This window comes from Opisthorchis viverrini (assembly GCF_000715545.1).
Source record: "Opisthorchis viverrini unplaced genomic scaffold opera_v5_662, whole genome shotgun sequence".
Classification (NCBI taxonomy): Eukaryota; Metazoa; Platyhelminthes; class Trematoda; order Opisthorchiida; family Opisthorchiidae; genus Opisthorchis; species Opisthorchis viverrini.
Genome location: NW_008752322.1, coordinates 40290 through 56880, shown reverse-complemented (window position 1 = coordinate 56880; position 16591 = coordinate 40290). Strand labels below are relative to the sequence as shown.

At 45.1% G+C, this 16591-nt stretch overlaps 1 protein-coding gene across 1 annotated transcript in view; it reads left to right on the top strand.

Moving 5' to 3' along the window:
• Positions 1–1769: 1769 nt before the first annotated feature.
• Positions 1770–16591, top strand: part of T265_15609 (hypothetical protein) — a gene marked incomplete at both ends in the record, with an annotated part of 22577 nt that continues 7755 nt past the window's right edge. Inside the window, one exon of the mRNA XM_009178763.1 lies at positions 1770–1790. The remainder of the gene's footprint in view (positions 1791–16591) is intronic.

Sequence of the window (16591 nt, the reverse complement as noted above, 5' to 3'; positions counted from 1 at the left end):
CCCATAAGAAAGAGACATGCTTGGAGCTGCAGTTGTTTTACTCAATTTGTGAAAAATCTTGATTTAAAACAGGTTTCACTAAGTGGACTGCAGCAGACCGTGGGGCAGTGTCAGCAACTTAGCATGTTTCTGAGTGCAATCAAGTGTCACAGCGGTAGCGTGTCTTTATCGCTGTTCCCTTTTATGTCCATCAGAGCAACCGGCAATCTTTGTTCTGTTTCACGAAAAAGACGTCTTTACTGTGAATGACTCTCGGAACATGCCGGCGTGTATACGTCTTTGAACGCGGTGACTTCCGGTCACTTAGCCTATTGACACGATTCAGCACGGCTACACGTGTCCAAAAGTGGCCAAATTGGACGAAAACTCTGGGTTCATCATTTCGGTCTTCGTAGGACATCACTCATTTGTTACAGGTTTTCATACCATAGTAGTCATGCCAGTTAGTTCATCACCTGAAGATATTCATTCTTACATCTTTTATTTTTTCAGTTGAACTCCCTGATTCTTGTCTGCGCTTTACTGGGCTTCGCAAAACACATTCCATCAGTGCTGATGAGATCGAAGCGCGCCAAGTTCGCACACGAATTATACAGTTTTGGGTTGTGTACTTTGGTTTAATTATCCTACTTCTCGTGTAGCTTTGACTTCTTTTGCATAAGTTGTGGATTCGCGTTGTTGCATTTGAACATGGACAATTTCTTTCCTCAGAATGGACATAAGTATGGATACGGTTTGACATAAACGATTTCTAGGTCATATTTTAAAACTTTTCTGGCCTGATAGACTTAATCTTGTTCACTGACAAGCAGTAAAAGTGTTTACGTGCCTTATCACAGCCCACCGGAAGCTAGTAAGCTGTGAATGAATGGTTTTGTAGTCTTTTTGTGACCAACCAGACGAGACCTTCGTCGATATGTTTTTGTTAGGCAGTTATCTATTGAAACTTACGATTACGCTATCAAGCACCGCATGGGCGTTTGCTGCGACATGGTTCTTGAATGTGAGTAGTGCAATACCGTCACTGTATGGTTACTTGATTGACACCTTAGTCTTGGTCTTGATTCCTGCGTGCGCGTTACTCATTCGGCGGCCAGATTCGGCAGCTACCAGATAACTTTACCCCACTTGTTGCTGGTACGGCTCCAAGTTTTCTCTACATCGGAGAGGGCCGTACAGAACGGGACGCTAATAGCTTGGTTAGTATGTGACAGATTGTCGCAATCGTAGTGTCCTATGATTTGGAAGGAAGGTCGAAAAGGCATGAGATATATTTCGTTAGGTTTTGTTACATAGATGACTGGATTGACGGTCTCTCAGAAAATATCTCACCTCGCAAAAGAATCATTTCTATTTAGTTTTTTCATCTTTAAAAAATTGACTATAAACGATCATGACGATAGCGTCGTATCCTCCGCTCGATTCTTGCGAAATCCGTGGGATATGCCATTTATTTGGGCGAGCAGTTCACACGGAAATTCCTCTGCCGCAAACTTCTCTGTGACCATTAGCTGTGATCGTGAATTGCACATCCGGTTTAGCTCTCTCTGGTATCCAATCATGATAGAACGTATAGAGGTAGTATCAACATTCAGGCTCGTGGAAAACTCCCATTAGGTCCGACTTGATTAAGCACGGTGTCAGACCTTGGTGGCATAGTATATTAGCATATTATTGAACTGGGACTATTGACCTGTCACGTGACCTAGCGTGTCCAACCAGTTGTGCGGGTTTGAAATTCCACTAATAGTCTTATTGGTGGATAGCTTGCTGGCTGTAAAGTCCGTCAAGTAAGCTTGACTTGGCTTCATTCTACGAAGTGCCACATTAAGTCGACATTCATTCATTCTCGTGATGCGATTACACCTCATGCCTTTTCATCTCGTTATTGACCCTAGCTGTGTGTAACAGCATATTCATTCTTTGATATAATTACCCCACCAAAGTTAGGTATGTTTATATTAATGTATGAGAACCCGGATATGTGGACTGCTGTCTGAGGATACTGAACGCCCCCGGGTACATGGCAAGTTATGGATACCGATGGTTCTCTTTTCTATTTCTCATCTACATTTGGTATATTCGGACTTTTTCAGTACTTTTCAAAAAACACAGGCCCCAAAATTCAAAATACTTTATGCAGGTAGCAAAATTAGTCAAAATATTACAACTATCCAGGGACTTCGACTTGGCTTGAATTTCTGGCTACTGATCCTGGTGCACATAGGGAGCAAAATTACCGGTCACGGGTAATCTTCCGATAAGGCGTCACCATTGTTTGGTACAGGGAAGAGGCAGAAGTTCCCGTGTGCGCGTGTCTCAGTCAGCTTACACATTAAGTACTCCATCATCCAATCAGCCCCCGCACTTTTCACCGCGCTGTTCACACATTGGATGAGTGAGTCAAGGATCCACTGTTGTCCTAATGGAGGCATCTCGGTAGTTTCTTGACCTTTATGAAAATTGATGTCCTTTAGTACTACCTTGTCTAAGTGTTCTTTGAGGCTTGCTCGAGGACTCCATAGAAAATGTGCACCAGAATTTCGCGAGCGTACCACTTCTATGCTATTTAGTGAGGCTGAAGTGTCAAAACTAGAAGACGAAATAGTTATTTGGTTTGTAAATTCGGAGGTGAAGGGTTTTCCATAAGAATAAAACGGCACCAGTGTTCAAAGAAAAGGGATGCCTGTTAGCTGTACGAAAAACCCCACAAACGGTATTATGTTGTCCCTATCAACTTTTGAATTGGTATTTAGGTAGGACACAGCTGTGTCGCATATTTATTTTTCTACGATTTGTACCACAGCTTACCAGTTCAACACCACCAGGAAATCAGCTATTAACTTTGTAGTCCCTGCCGGGCAAAGTGAAGCTGAATGAGCCGGAATTCCAAATGCTGCTCTTTGTGTATTTGTAGGCTGCGTTACACTTGCTAACCTTGGCGTGGACATCGACCCCAAGTATACACGTTTCCAAAACTCTTGTCTTTCATTGGGTTGTTCCGAATAAGTTACAAGAGATAGATAGCATTCAAAAGAAGGGCCATTGCATGACGTGACCTCGGTGACACGCTTTCCACAGGTGCTACATCTGATACTGAAATGGTCGCTCAGAAAACTATGCATTTGTTCGTCGAAATAAACGTTTTTAAAAGTCACAAATTCTCTCGGATGTTTGTCTGGATGCTGTTTGGTCTTCACTAGCCTATGGCAGCAAAGCAAAGAGTGTCTATGGGTAGCGCATTAAAATGACTGACTGATTTCACCCAGAATGACCACATCGTCTTTTTCAGTCAGTTACCTGAATAAGTTTCGGACAGGGATGCTCAGCAAATGTCCAAGATTGACGGAAATCTTTGTACCATGGTGTACTCTGCTGCCCAGATCTATTGTTTCCAAAGGGTTTAAGTCGTGAGTCTCTCTGACGGTTTGGTTCAGTTACGGGGGCTGGGTGCAAATATAGTCAACTTTTGCAATGATAGTTGTTTTCCGGTTTTCACGCGTGATAGGTTCGTACCCCCTAATAGCAAATGCCAAGGAAAACCGGTGTTATCACAGTTATGGTTTCTTCTGAACCAAAGTGGGCTCCGGTATCTTATTGAGACATCTGAATTCATAGCATGCTGTGAGACATAACACCACTTAGTGTCCAGATATATTGAATCACCATTTATGTCGCTCTTGTTAACAGGCAGTTGCAAATTCGGATACACTCCAAAAATTTGTCCGTGGGAGCAGTAGTGGTAGTGGTAGTATGTAAATTCATGATGCATTTTATCAAGGATCTGAGGACGTCCATCATGGTAACGACTAGTTTTAACGATATGTTCGCAGGTCGTTCCCACAGGGTTTTTTGCGTAGGATGCAATGAACAAACAGGACGTGGTCAACCAGGACACTACAAATGACGCGTCCAAGGTGTTTTTTCCTGCATCAATCACTACACACCAGGGTTGATTCCATTATAGCTTGATTATTTCTTCCTGTGATAATTTAAAGACATCTCGTGTAGCTGTAATTCCGTAGAAGTATACCAGACCTGTCAAGAAATATGGGCGGATATTATCTGTGTCCGCCGTTTATGATTCCGTTTTCGTGATTGTCTCAATGTGCGGTCATTTTTACGCGGTTGGTTACATTTTATACAACGTATTTTTCGAAGATATTCTCGTACGCAGCTGATTCCTCTAGATTAAATGACATGTGACAGGTTGTATAACTCATCTCTGTTCTCAATTCATTCAAACTTTGCGAGGAGATTTCTGGAAGTTTTAAAGTGAACAACAAATTTTCCAGATGTTTCAAAACGCATAGCTTCACTAAATTTCATATCAGTTTGTTATTGTTTCTTCTCATAGAGACGGTGAAAACCGCACCTGCTTGAAATATAGGGCAAATGTTCAACCAGCTAAATTCCCTTCAGCCGATAGAAATCCAAGGGATAGGATCGGACGGTAAACAGAAAGAGGAGTTATAATGCCAACATCAGGCTTCTAACATGGTTATTATTGTCAGGTCATGTAGTCATAGGTGAAAAGTAACTGTAGTGGGTCGCTAGTTAAGTGGCTCTATCCCGAGACATATACATACCTAGCTGGTGTTGAACCAAAATCATTCTGGAGTGCAGAATGGTGGCCACAGAAAGTCACCTTTTGCACAGTAGCAAGCATAGATTTTAGGGGGCCTGCGAGACGTCTTATAAACTCACTTCATTCACCAGTGTATAGCACAAAGATCACTTTGTTGCTTCTCGTTCATGCCAGGATGGTAAGCTAATGTCACATGCGATCTATCAACAGCCGCGGGTGCAACGAACCAAATGTCCTCTACCCAGTATAGATTCAAGGGAATAAGACTGTAGATGGACAGGAAAATATGGTCCTGAGGCTATCAGAATATATGACTATAGTGGCCTATAAATTTTAACTCATGTGCAGAAAGCTAAACAATCAAAGCTCGTGTGGTGTGCGAAGGATTTCCTTTAATTCACCACCACTCGTAAGATGCATCCCAGGCGCACTCATAGCTACTATCAGCCAACAATCATTGGTGATAATCTCTATCATCGTTGCAGGTTTAGCACTTCCGAAAGCCCAGATCGTTAGAGCGGATAATTGACTCAACGTACACACGGATACCCCACTACTTACGGCAACCTTGCGGAAACAGTGGTCAGAACCAGATGATTTTAGATTGCCGTCTTCTATCAAATTCCTGGTGTGAACGTGATGACGACCGTCATCAGCTCTCAAAACGAAACAGAAATGTATGGTGTGAACATGGGGTTCTCGATCCCATAGAGGTAATATTCAGAGCTAAAGTTAAAAATAACGCTTGAAACCTCAGTAGGTGGGAGCAGATCTACGATGACAAGGACGAACCATTAGTGTGAAGTCTGGGAGTCCTAAAGCGATTAAAACAGCTTGTCCAAAAGCTACGTTCCTACTCCTATCGAATTATGAGGCACGTCACTAAATCCTCCTCAACTGCATATTCAAAATGGACAACATTTTGGTGGCAGTAGTTGTTTGAATTTCCTAAAGAAGGATACTCATCAAGTGGAATGGAAGATGCTATGGCCAGTGACGGTGTCAGCAATAGTTCTGTGTCACTTATGCTCCTTGCTAATGTTGCGAATTCAGCACAAAGACTGAAGAGCAAGTGACGGTCTACGTGATATGAGCAGCTTCATTGGCATAACTCACATTTATGCGATAGACAGGATACTACCATTGTGTTCAAACCTGGATACGATAACGACTAGGATATTCCACAACAGCCTAATCGCAAGGCAACATTAATCGTCGCGTAACCGCCAAAGTGATTCGAAGTATATCGGGTAAGTATCCTCAAACCTTCAACCAGAGGAACTGTCTGACTCTCCCAGTGGTTCTCAATTTGGGCGCCGCAACCCACGGGAGGAAGGTGTGGAGAAGTCAGAGAATTCTGTCACAGCAAGCGATAGCGGAACGAGTATCGGCAACGTGGATTAACTGTGGATACAGTTGTCAGCGCAATTCAAATTCAGTGCAAACTACTTTGGGCAGAGCTTTCACCGCAGGATATTACAGTGTTGTTTCTTGTTTTATATCATCACTCTTACCAGCCCTAACGCAGTATCTTCGTCAACTGGAGTGCCACTAATTCATCCGCTGCTGGAGACGATTGCGACTCGAATCAGTTTACGTTAGCTCAGGTTTACCCACACCGTGCATCGTCCCGGTCGGCTCTCACTTGAGCCAACTTCACCTGGCGATCCGATTTGGTTTAGATTGCAAACCATGTGTAAAAGTATACCGGCGGCACTTAGGAGTACGGCCAACCTGACTAGAACTGGTCACCGTCATACCACGACTACCATCTACCGTGAGGCAAAAAACAGAAAGAACCACTGGCTCGCCACCCGTAACCTAGACCCTATTTGGATCCCATTGGCCCTTCCTAGTGGTTCTAGTTTCTCCCATATAGATACATAGGGGTGGGGTATATAGGGCTATTACAAGCAATTGTAGCGATATAGATATCCTGAAACAGCGCAAAGTGACCTCGACTTGATTAAAACTTAGCACCGCTAGGTAGAAAGGGATTCTATTGGAGAAATCAACAAATGCTGATGTCTAAACTGCGTTTCTCGTCAATCGTCAAATTTACGTCAGACCCACCGGCCTGAGTTTGAAATTGAAATGCAATTTATCATTCAACTTCCTTCGGACCAAGTACGTTCAACTGTCTCGATTATTCGGGTTTAACGTGTCGAGTCACAAGTGACTTGAGTTGCACGCAACTCATCAAGAACGCGAGATACATCACTTTCTTTGTTGGTGCTCTAGCTTCGTTTCTTGCGGAACTAGCGAAGAAGAAAACATTCCCCTATTTCCTGTCATGTCTCAAATCACGGACGACTGTCTTCATTACCCTTATGAAGGAATTTAAGATTTGGCGGTGGTATCAGACCTGTCGTGAACTCACTCTTGGAATTTGGTAGCAACACGCATCTGCTTTCAAAAAACATCGGATCTGGGGTCCCTACACTGAAAGTATTGTAGACTTAGTGGCCGAAAAGCACGTCAATTGCACCGTCCGTAATCCATCTATGGGAGGCCTCAAACTGACCGTGAAGTCCAGCTGTTCCTTAACGTTCAAGGGGATTCACGAACTATACACTTCTTGATCGCTTGGGCATGGATTGGATTAATGAGCTTCAAGTCTTGGCTAAACCCCTCAATTCCGTTTGTGACGAAACAGCTGCAGATGACTACAGCTGTTCACGAGAACACCACACCCTCAAGATTTTGTGGTCGCCACAGTTACAGCCAAACCGGGGACCAAAGGGAGCATACGCGACGCAGCGGCTATTCAGCTCCTGGCCTCCGGCACCGGTAGCCGTCTCACTTCAGTCCATTTTGGTTAATCCTGTCAGCAGCCTGCAAAATTTTACCCGCCGTTCGAACCCTTGATTTTCCAATCCCATGTGCATGCGGATCGTTCCACTGCTCTCCGGAAAGTCAAGAAAGGGGAGTTGGCAGAAGGGCCGCCACAAGAGTCACACAAAGGCTAGATACTGACTCGATATGGTGAATGCTCTTCACTGTGGACGAAGGGTCGAATACTATGTCAAGAATGATGCCCAGATAAAGACGGACTGTGGCTCCGTAGGGGGACCGCATTGAACGAGACACCAGACAGCCGTAACATATATCTGAAGTGGAGGGCACCAGACCCCAGATGCTCACAGCCCCAGGGACGGGCCGACATACGACAGCACTTCCATGAGACGTCACGGTTGAGTTCGCAGCCCCGGTCATTTGAACGGCTTTCTCAATGAGATGTCCGGAGGCCAGCCGCCCCTAATAACTAAACAGCATGTCAATTGGACGGACGTGTCACTTGCGGGCTACGGATCAAACGATAGCATGCCCTGACTGGTCAGAATGCCAGCTAATCTGGATCGAGCATCTTTAGCTCGACGCCTCTCGCCCCCCTCACGGACGACCATGTGGAACATTCTGATAACCCTATAAATACAGTTGCAATAATCTTCATTTGTCTTCATAAAGAACTGTCTGAAGCTACCGTGCCTTTTGACATACCATAGTGGGCGGAGCAGGAGGCCAAGTAGCGACAAAGTGGATGCACGACTGCTCAGTAGGTCACAACATTTCTATGGACATAGTTATAATACAAAAGCTCTAATAATAGCTCTAATACAATGGCATACAAAGCGTGATCGTTCAAGTTAAAAAATAACCGGTCTCTACAAAAATCCTCTAAATTTCACACTGATCGAATGAAAGAAATAACTGCCGAATGGTGCACACAAAATTATACCACACGGCCAAAGAAATGGAAGAGGCCCAGAAAGCCGGTAATACCCGGAGATTATTTCAGTTGATCCGTGCAACCCCGGAAACTATTAAACACCAGAATGGAACGACCATCTCGAACAAAGAAGAACGCCTCTACCGGTGGGCTGAATACTTCGAACAACAACTGTCGTGGCCACCAGCCGACACTCATCTAGGGCCCACAGGTGAAGCAGAACCGATCGTGGACTGCCGGAGAGTTTTCAGCAACCTCATGAGTGGTGCATTACGTCTATACTATGTATCGCGATATCTCGAATATTGTACCAGTTGCTTAATGAGGCGGCCTGGTGCAGCATACTCAAGACTAAATTGGTATGCAAATGAGTGCATTTCTTACTCTCATGTGTGCGACAGTGATCAAACATATCACTGTAACAACACAGAACGGCTGGTGCCCTACAACTGCAAATGATCGCTACTGGTTTAAACCAGGGAGACCGTAACCGATGAATCACGGTTCCGCGTGTTGCATTCTTGTCCCTTGCTCCTGACGTGATGGTGCTGCAAAAACTTAACTGAGGTTTGGTCGTAGACGTGCATAGTATCAGCCTGGATATCGTTTATTTCCTCCTATTTTAACCTGTTAGCAGGTGTCAAGATAGGGTCCGCATTTTAACTTGTAACAATAAATGGAAAGGTAAAATTTCCAGTCTTGAAAATTCGAGTTCTAGTAATCTCCAAAAGAAATTTCCAACTAGTCTCGAAAAGTAGATTGCCACAATACCTATATTTTATAGGAACTCGGAATCCTCTTTCTAACAGTGCCAGAAATTTTTGTTTAAAATTTCAGTCCTTCGATCCTCACCAACAGTAGCTGAATTCATCTTTATGATTATCGAAAGCATAACATAAGTGTTCCACACTGATGTTACGATGCCGTACAATAGTGATTTGCTTGAAAGAATTTTGAAAAATAAGTGAGTTGGGAAGGAACTTAGTGCAAGCCTACCACAGTCACTCAGAGGTGACTACACCCTCAGACTTTCATTCAGGCAATCTGGGTAGAAACTGACAACAAGAATGCCATTGATATCGCTTAGCAACCATATATTGCGGTGTCTCCAACCACGCGCAGTGAGGATAACGTGGCTCCCATCCTGGAAAGCGAGTCGCAGCGACAGCACCCAAACGTTTAGTAATTTCTTTCATACCCTTCTGCCAGCTCAAGGGTTGGCCACCTCTCTGCTTCCGCCACTCTTAATTGGGTACGGAAAGCAGCGCTCTTGTTCGGCATTAATGGTTGGGCATGTGCAATACATGACTTAACAAACCCGGTTTCTGCCGCTGGGCATATTCTTCGATGGAAGTCCCTGTTACACAACCGAACACTCGCTTTCTAATTACCTTACTACGAAATCGATGACACAAACCCACACTAGCTATGATTCTGAGACGACGGTTGTCGAACGCCTGAGGACGTCTCAGTTCCGCTGTTCATAGGGATCACTTTTCACGGTCCTACGAAAAACAACAGAGACCGAACAATCGGACAAGTTTCGGCCTGATGAAGCTTTTGTGTCAAAAATGAAACGTTGCTCGAATAAAACTACCGATTGTTTATAAAGCTCTTCTGAAACGAAGGGAGCGAACGAGTTTAGCTCTGAGACTGCAGTAGGTTTCATACCCCCGAGAGTGCCCTCCGTCCGATCTTGTGTTGCAATGTGAAGATTGTCTTGTGAAGGAGTGGCTATCCTGGAGTTAATGCAGAACAGAGAGCACAGCCTTTGTGTAGTGAACATGGACTGAATATCAAGAAATGTTCCTGAGTTCGAGAAATTTATAAGTGGTTGTGACACCGATTAAACCAGATGCAGATGCTCAGAAAAAGTACACTACTCGACATGCAATAAGACTCACTTAGGTTGTATTTTTATTATCATGAAAACCTGAGTGCTTCTCAGTATACTTCGGCTATTAGGGTTGATGATAACCAGGCATGCGCGTGCGATATTTCACAAATTACTGTAGTGGTTGTCCAGGTGAGGCTCGTTTGCAGCCCCGAATGCTGTCACATCGGAGCTGCCACTACCTACACCCATCATTTACATAATTCTTGTGCAGCATAATGTCTGTCGTAAATGCACACTGTCTGCGACAACTTAAAGAAAGTATAGGTATACGTACACTATATTTCTGAATGGTTTTTGAGCACTTTCCGTGCTTGTGGTATTAACTCTGCTTCGTTCTGTAGCAAAATTGTAGATGATAACTTTAACTGATCGCAATAATTTCGAAACCACTGCACGTTGTGCGAGTTCTTGTGTGGTTACATAAACATTGTACCGCTTCGTTTGACCATTTTAATTGTAAAACGATTGACTCGTTGTTTCCAAAGGAATTTAGTGCTTAAATATCAAGATCGACCCAAGAATCTGGTCCAACCTACCCTCAGTGTTCGTAGTAGACCGTATGTTTTTTCTGGTCCAACTTATACAGCATTGACTACATTGTATGGTTTTGAAGTACAAGTTTGAATATGATGTGAATACCTCCTTCCTTAGGTGTGCCGGAGATATGATAGTTCGTTTCAATTGCCGATTGATACTTTCCCTTCATTCTCACTCGAAATTTACTGCGCACTTCAAGAAAACATACTGAAGAGCTGACACAAATCATATCAACTAAATGGCAACAACCAGGAGTGAGGGTGACTTATCTCGTACACTCGCTTCCAGGGACTTTTATAATGAAGCAAGTGAATGCTCAATCGAGATTTATATCTCAAAACTTTTCATTTTGGGAAAGCATCTCCTGGGACATCATTTAGAAAAAGGTCTGGTTATGAATGTGGGTTCAAGGAATGTTAACAACCGAGACTGAGGGGTTGCCGTTTTCACTTTGAAGGAAGGGCTTATATTGGCCACTTGACCAAAGTGATCGCGGGGGCTGGATTGCGATCCATCATAGTTTGTCGGCTGGTCACGTAGTCAATAAATGCTTTTCCTTCAGAGTGATAACGACAAATCGTCAGTCTCGGTTGCTGACAGTCCTTGAACTCAATCACAACCAGATAAAAGCTGAATTTGTGTATTCAAAAGGATTTGCCTGTAAACACATAACAGAATACTCATTAGGATTAAGAACATCGGAGTAACCTGTCGGACTTGATTGTGATTTTACGTTTACCATGAACCGTCTGACCGAGGGTGTAGAATATTTTATCAGTATCTAATGACTTTTCCTCCTTTTTTCATTCTGGATTTCAAATGAAGCATAGTGTTTGGGATGGTTGCTGTCAATTGGAGTATGTAAAATGATACAAATTCACATAAATTGCCTTCTGAGACCGTCACCCAGATCTACTAACATTCCACAAACTGATTTCAGCCTCTGACGAACCATCCTGATGCACAGTCTGCATCATTAGCGTTGGGTTATTTCTACCATGATAAGGTAGACAGACACTGAAGAAGTTTAGAATCTTGGCATCGTCAAACTAGGTATCAATTCAGTGAGTATGATTTTCAGCACAGACTTCTGTTTGCCTCCCTCTCTTGTGAAGTGACCCAGCAAACCACGTTTTCGACACAGTTGGTGTAGTAACGGTATTTCCCTCAGCGTAGAATCTCGGTCTGGGCACCCAAGCTAGTGTTCACGTCAAAAACAACCACCAACGGTGCACAAGGTATATTAACGCCCAAAACGAAGTCAGGAACAGTTGTACAACGCATCGTATATATGGCGTAGGCGGTCATAACTTTCTGGAAATTCCGACGCGTTCTTGTTGCTCCATTGGCAACCGGCATTTGGCCAATACTGAGTAATGATTGGTTGTTGGGTTCAGACTTTCGACCTATTGGTCTCGTTTTGATGCCGGACCGGCAAGCGTCTCGAATTCTTGGCCAATCTTGCGTGGGATGGACTTCTCGGCCGTAGCAGCACCTGAGTGCGGGTGGCAGGGAGGGATCCGGGTGGAACTCCGCCTAACACCTCCCCCCCCTGAAGTTTGTTGTAACGTCGAAGCCGAGGGTTCTCTTGCAGTGACCTCACTGGCTTGCTGATCCTGTCTGTCCAGCGTCATGTTTGTACTCCGGTGCTCAGTCTGAGCCTCAGACGAAGCAACTGATTGATTTTCTGGGATGGTGCCAAGATCAAAAGTGTCCAGAAGCACTTCTAGACTCAAATCACTCGGTCCTGTGAGCAGGATCTGCGTAACTGTCGGCCGGATTTGGTTCATGTGGCGTATCTACTTGACTGGACCAACTTGAATCTCATAGAGCACTTTGCCGCGCCGGCGAAGGATGAGTCCTGGGGTCCACGTAGGGTGTCTGCCGCTGTAGTCACGAACCAACACTTTCTGGCCTTCGCTGAATAAGTGCGCAGTTGCTCCATGATGCCAGTCGAACTGTTCCTCCATTCTGGTGTTGCAGTGACTAGCCTGTCTTTTTTGAGGCCGGATAGTGTCATGCGGTGTTCGAAGCCTCCTTCGGAGCAGTGCATCTGCTAATGACACCCCATCAGGTGAGTTGGGGTTTGGCGTCGCTCGATATGCCTGCAGGAACCTTTGCGAAATCTCTTCCATGGGTCTTTCCCCTCTGGACTTCTGAAGTGCTCGCTTCAGACTGTCAACAAAGCGTCCCGCTTGACCGTTCCACTGTGGATGAAACGGCGGCGAGCGGACATCATCATCATCATTATCAATTATCAATTATCATCATTATCAAAGACAGCGACATGTGTTAGGCCATACTCCCGAAGAACGTTTGCGAACGCAGTCGACGTGAACTGTCCGCGGTTGTCTGATACAATAGTCTCTGGTATTCCAAAGCGACTGAACTGTAGTGGCAGTAATGGGACTGTTCACTGGGAAATTTTCCGGCCATTTTCTGTAAGCATCGACCGCCCACTGGACCTGCATAGTCGATGTGAAGGCGAGACCAGGGTTCGAGCGGCTGCGGCCACGACCGTAAGTAGGTTTTCACGAGTGACTTGGATGCTTCAGCATACCACAGGCACGATTTTGAGACTTGCTCGATCTGGGAGTCCATCAAAGACCAGTAGACGTAACTCCGAGCGAGGGCCTTCACCGTGTTTGTTCCCGGGTGCCCTTTGTGAAACTGGTTCAGGACAGCTAATTGTAACTTATTTGCGATGACAACACGTTCTGAAAAAAAGGCATCCGTCGGCTAGTGAGAGTGCGTCACGCCGGTTGAAGTAAGGTCTCAGTTCGTCTTTTGGGCAGATACGCGGTCACTGATTGCTGTGGTACCTAATGATTTGCTGCAGCACAGGGTCCTGGTAGGTAGCCTGGCGGACCATGTCGGCAGTCACTGGGAGGATGCGAATCGATTTCGATTCTACTTGGTTAATCTCCGGTTCCGGGGCAATTGTTGAGGCTACGGTGTCTTCTGGTTCCGGCCTACTTGTATCAATGAGTTGCGACAGTGTGTCGGTTTGTCCGAGGCTAGTAGTGGACTGGTACTTGATCTTGAATTCATATCCCAGAAGCAGTGATCCATCGCTGGAGGCGGTTGGCAGTATGTGCCGAGCTTCCTTTCTTCGAGCCAAACACAGCAAGGAGTGGCTTATGATCGACTAGTAGAGTGAACTGACCGCCGTAGAGCATTTCATGAAACTTCTTGACGGCAAACAGGATCATCAGTCTTCCTTTCCTATTTGGCTGTAGCTGCGCCAATCTTGCGTGGGATGGACTTCTCGGCCGTAGCAGCACCTGAGTGCGAGTGGTAAGGAGGGATCCGTGTGGAATTCCGCCTAACAGTTGGTATATGGCTTTGATTGTAGTACTTGATTAGGAAAATTCCTGGAAAGAGACAGTCATGCTGTTTCAAGCGCATCCTTTCCAAAGCATCAGAAAAATCTGCCAAGACTGTCGTCTTCTTATACTACATCATAATTTGGTATGTTGTACTACAGTACACGCCACTGTGCGATACATTGTACCATACTGTGCTATACTACACTATACTATACCATACTATACTGTATACAGTATTATACCATATGCTGTTCTATACTATACCACACTGTACTTATTGTGATACACTACACCATGATTTAATATACCGTAATGTTTATTTATTTATTTTATTTATTTGTTTATTCATTTATTTATTTATTTATTCATTCATTCATTCATTCTAAGGACGTGGAGTCAGACATAAAAATAAATGCAAGCGATAGATGTGGAGGGATTACAAAGAATATTAGATAATACGAGAGAAGCATCTCATTCGAAGTCATGGCACCAGCAGCTCCAGTCAGACAAGCTGAATCCCAAAGTATGTAAGAATGTTTGGTATGAAAACACGCTTGTAAAGACCAACAACCGAAGAAAGGACAAACAATATTGAATGCTCTTCAAGGCGCGGTAAGCGTTAGTACAGTCAAGACTCGCATATCAGGCACAGTGTCCTTCATACTCGGTCTGCTGTGAAAGTCAATGGCAATAATATACACTCTACGCCATGTTCCTAGTACTCGGAACTGGGCATATAGAAACCTTTCCATACGCGCTCTCCGCTGCACTGGAGTGGTTACACTCAGACTTTGGGTGACGAGTCCCCCATGTTGTTTACCGGCGTTGATGCAGCTGCTCGGTGTGTTCTTCGGTAGACGTAGCCAGTTAATAATAGATTGCCTGATGTAACTGCCCAACCTTTTGAGCGTGTTTCGGTGGACTTGGCAGAGCACAAGCAAATATGTCAGCCTCGGTATCAGGCAATTCCTTGTGATCTCCATTCTTTGATGCGGCTTCAACTATACTGTAATATTCTTCATATTATCATTTATTTTTGAAGAGCTTGGTCACAAAAAAGTGAGTGCAAGCGATGAATGCGAAAGAGTAACAGGAGAATATGGGAGAAAAGAGAGAAACGTCTCTTACCCAGCGAGCAAATTAGCATTGAACCGGCGGAGCGTCCTGGGTGTGAGCTTGTCCAGGCCTGGGGACGAATTGCTCATTAAACGGATCGTACGGCCAACTTCCTCTCCTGTAATTGGCTCGATCAAGCCCCAGTCGGATGGTACTACTATGCGACTTGGTCGGCTATCCGCGTGTTTTGGAGCTGAGAGCACTTGTTTCCAATACTGTTCGGCGTCCGTAGGTAGGCCGCAGTTTCCTTTGTATAAATCCTTCCATGACCCATCGAGTACAGCAGACGCTGCATCTTTCCGTCTTTGGTGGTATAGAGTCTGGATGGCGGCGTAATTGGCTCGGCGGATCTGCTTCCGGTTGACCGGGATCCGATGGGCTAACTGACGGCGACGTCGGGAAACAGTTTTCCAGGTGTGTGGAAATGTCCTGGAGGCGTGGAGGTCCAGAAGCGACAGGACTTGCTCCGGTGTCATGATGCCAGACTGCAACCCTCGGGCAAATGCCAGAAGGTCAACACTAGCGAGCGAACGGTCAGCATGGGATTCCAAGAGTGACACGGTGCAATCCACGGTTTGTTTAAACCAGACGCTGTAGTCATCGGCTTCTGATGAGTAGGCCGTCGTCTGACCGATAGTTTGCTCAGGTTCACCAGATGATGATTCGTCCTGTTGTGCTTGCCAGTTAAGCACCCGTAACCTGGTTTTGATGCTGATAGCCGATCGACCAGGAAAATACTGCTCCAATCTCGTGAACAGCTCGGTTTGCGTGCCACAAGATGGATATAAATTGTTAGCCAGGCGTAAGAGCGATTGTGACTCTTGCTGGGACCAGCGGGTACCGGAATACTTCACTCGGCCAAGCTTATCTGCATTATGCTGGGTGGGGTGTGCGTGCCGGCGGTGTTGACTCAGGCCAATCTTCGTCGGAAAAAGGCGGGAACAATCAGCGCAAGCCAATTGGGCGACTGTGTTCGTACCAACACTTTCATTGTTGTGAACTCGATGAAGGGCTACCAAGCCAGCTTTCGATTTGCAGCACTTATCACATTCCTCACACGTGAACCCAACGAGTCTCTCCTGTGTACTGGTTGGAACTGGTGCGGAGGCGCCAGATGATTCGTAGTATACATTGTCGAAAGTAACCAGCACATTGAAACCAAACGGGGTGGTTGGCCCTGTCTGGAGTTGCTGAACTCTTAGCTCACCCAGACAGACGTCCATGCTACCCGGTTGGCACCACGAGGAGGTGGTTCAGCTTGCCGACTATTGTGTACCATACTACATGTACTCGTGCTCCCTCGAGTTGTGAAACATGTTTACATCAAAGCATTTTGAAACAAAGCTGCCCAGATCGCCATCAAAATACATGGGGTTCTCATGCATCCCTAGAAA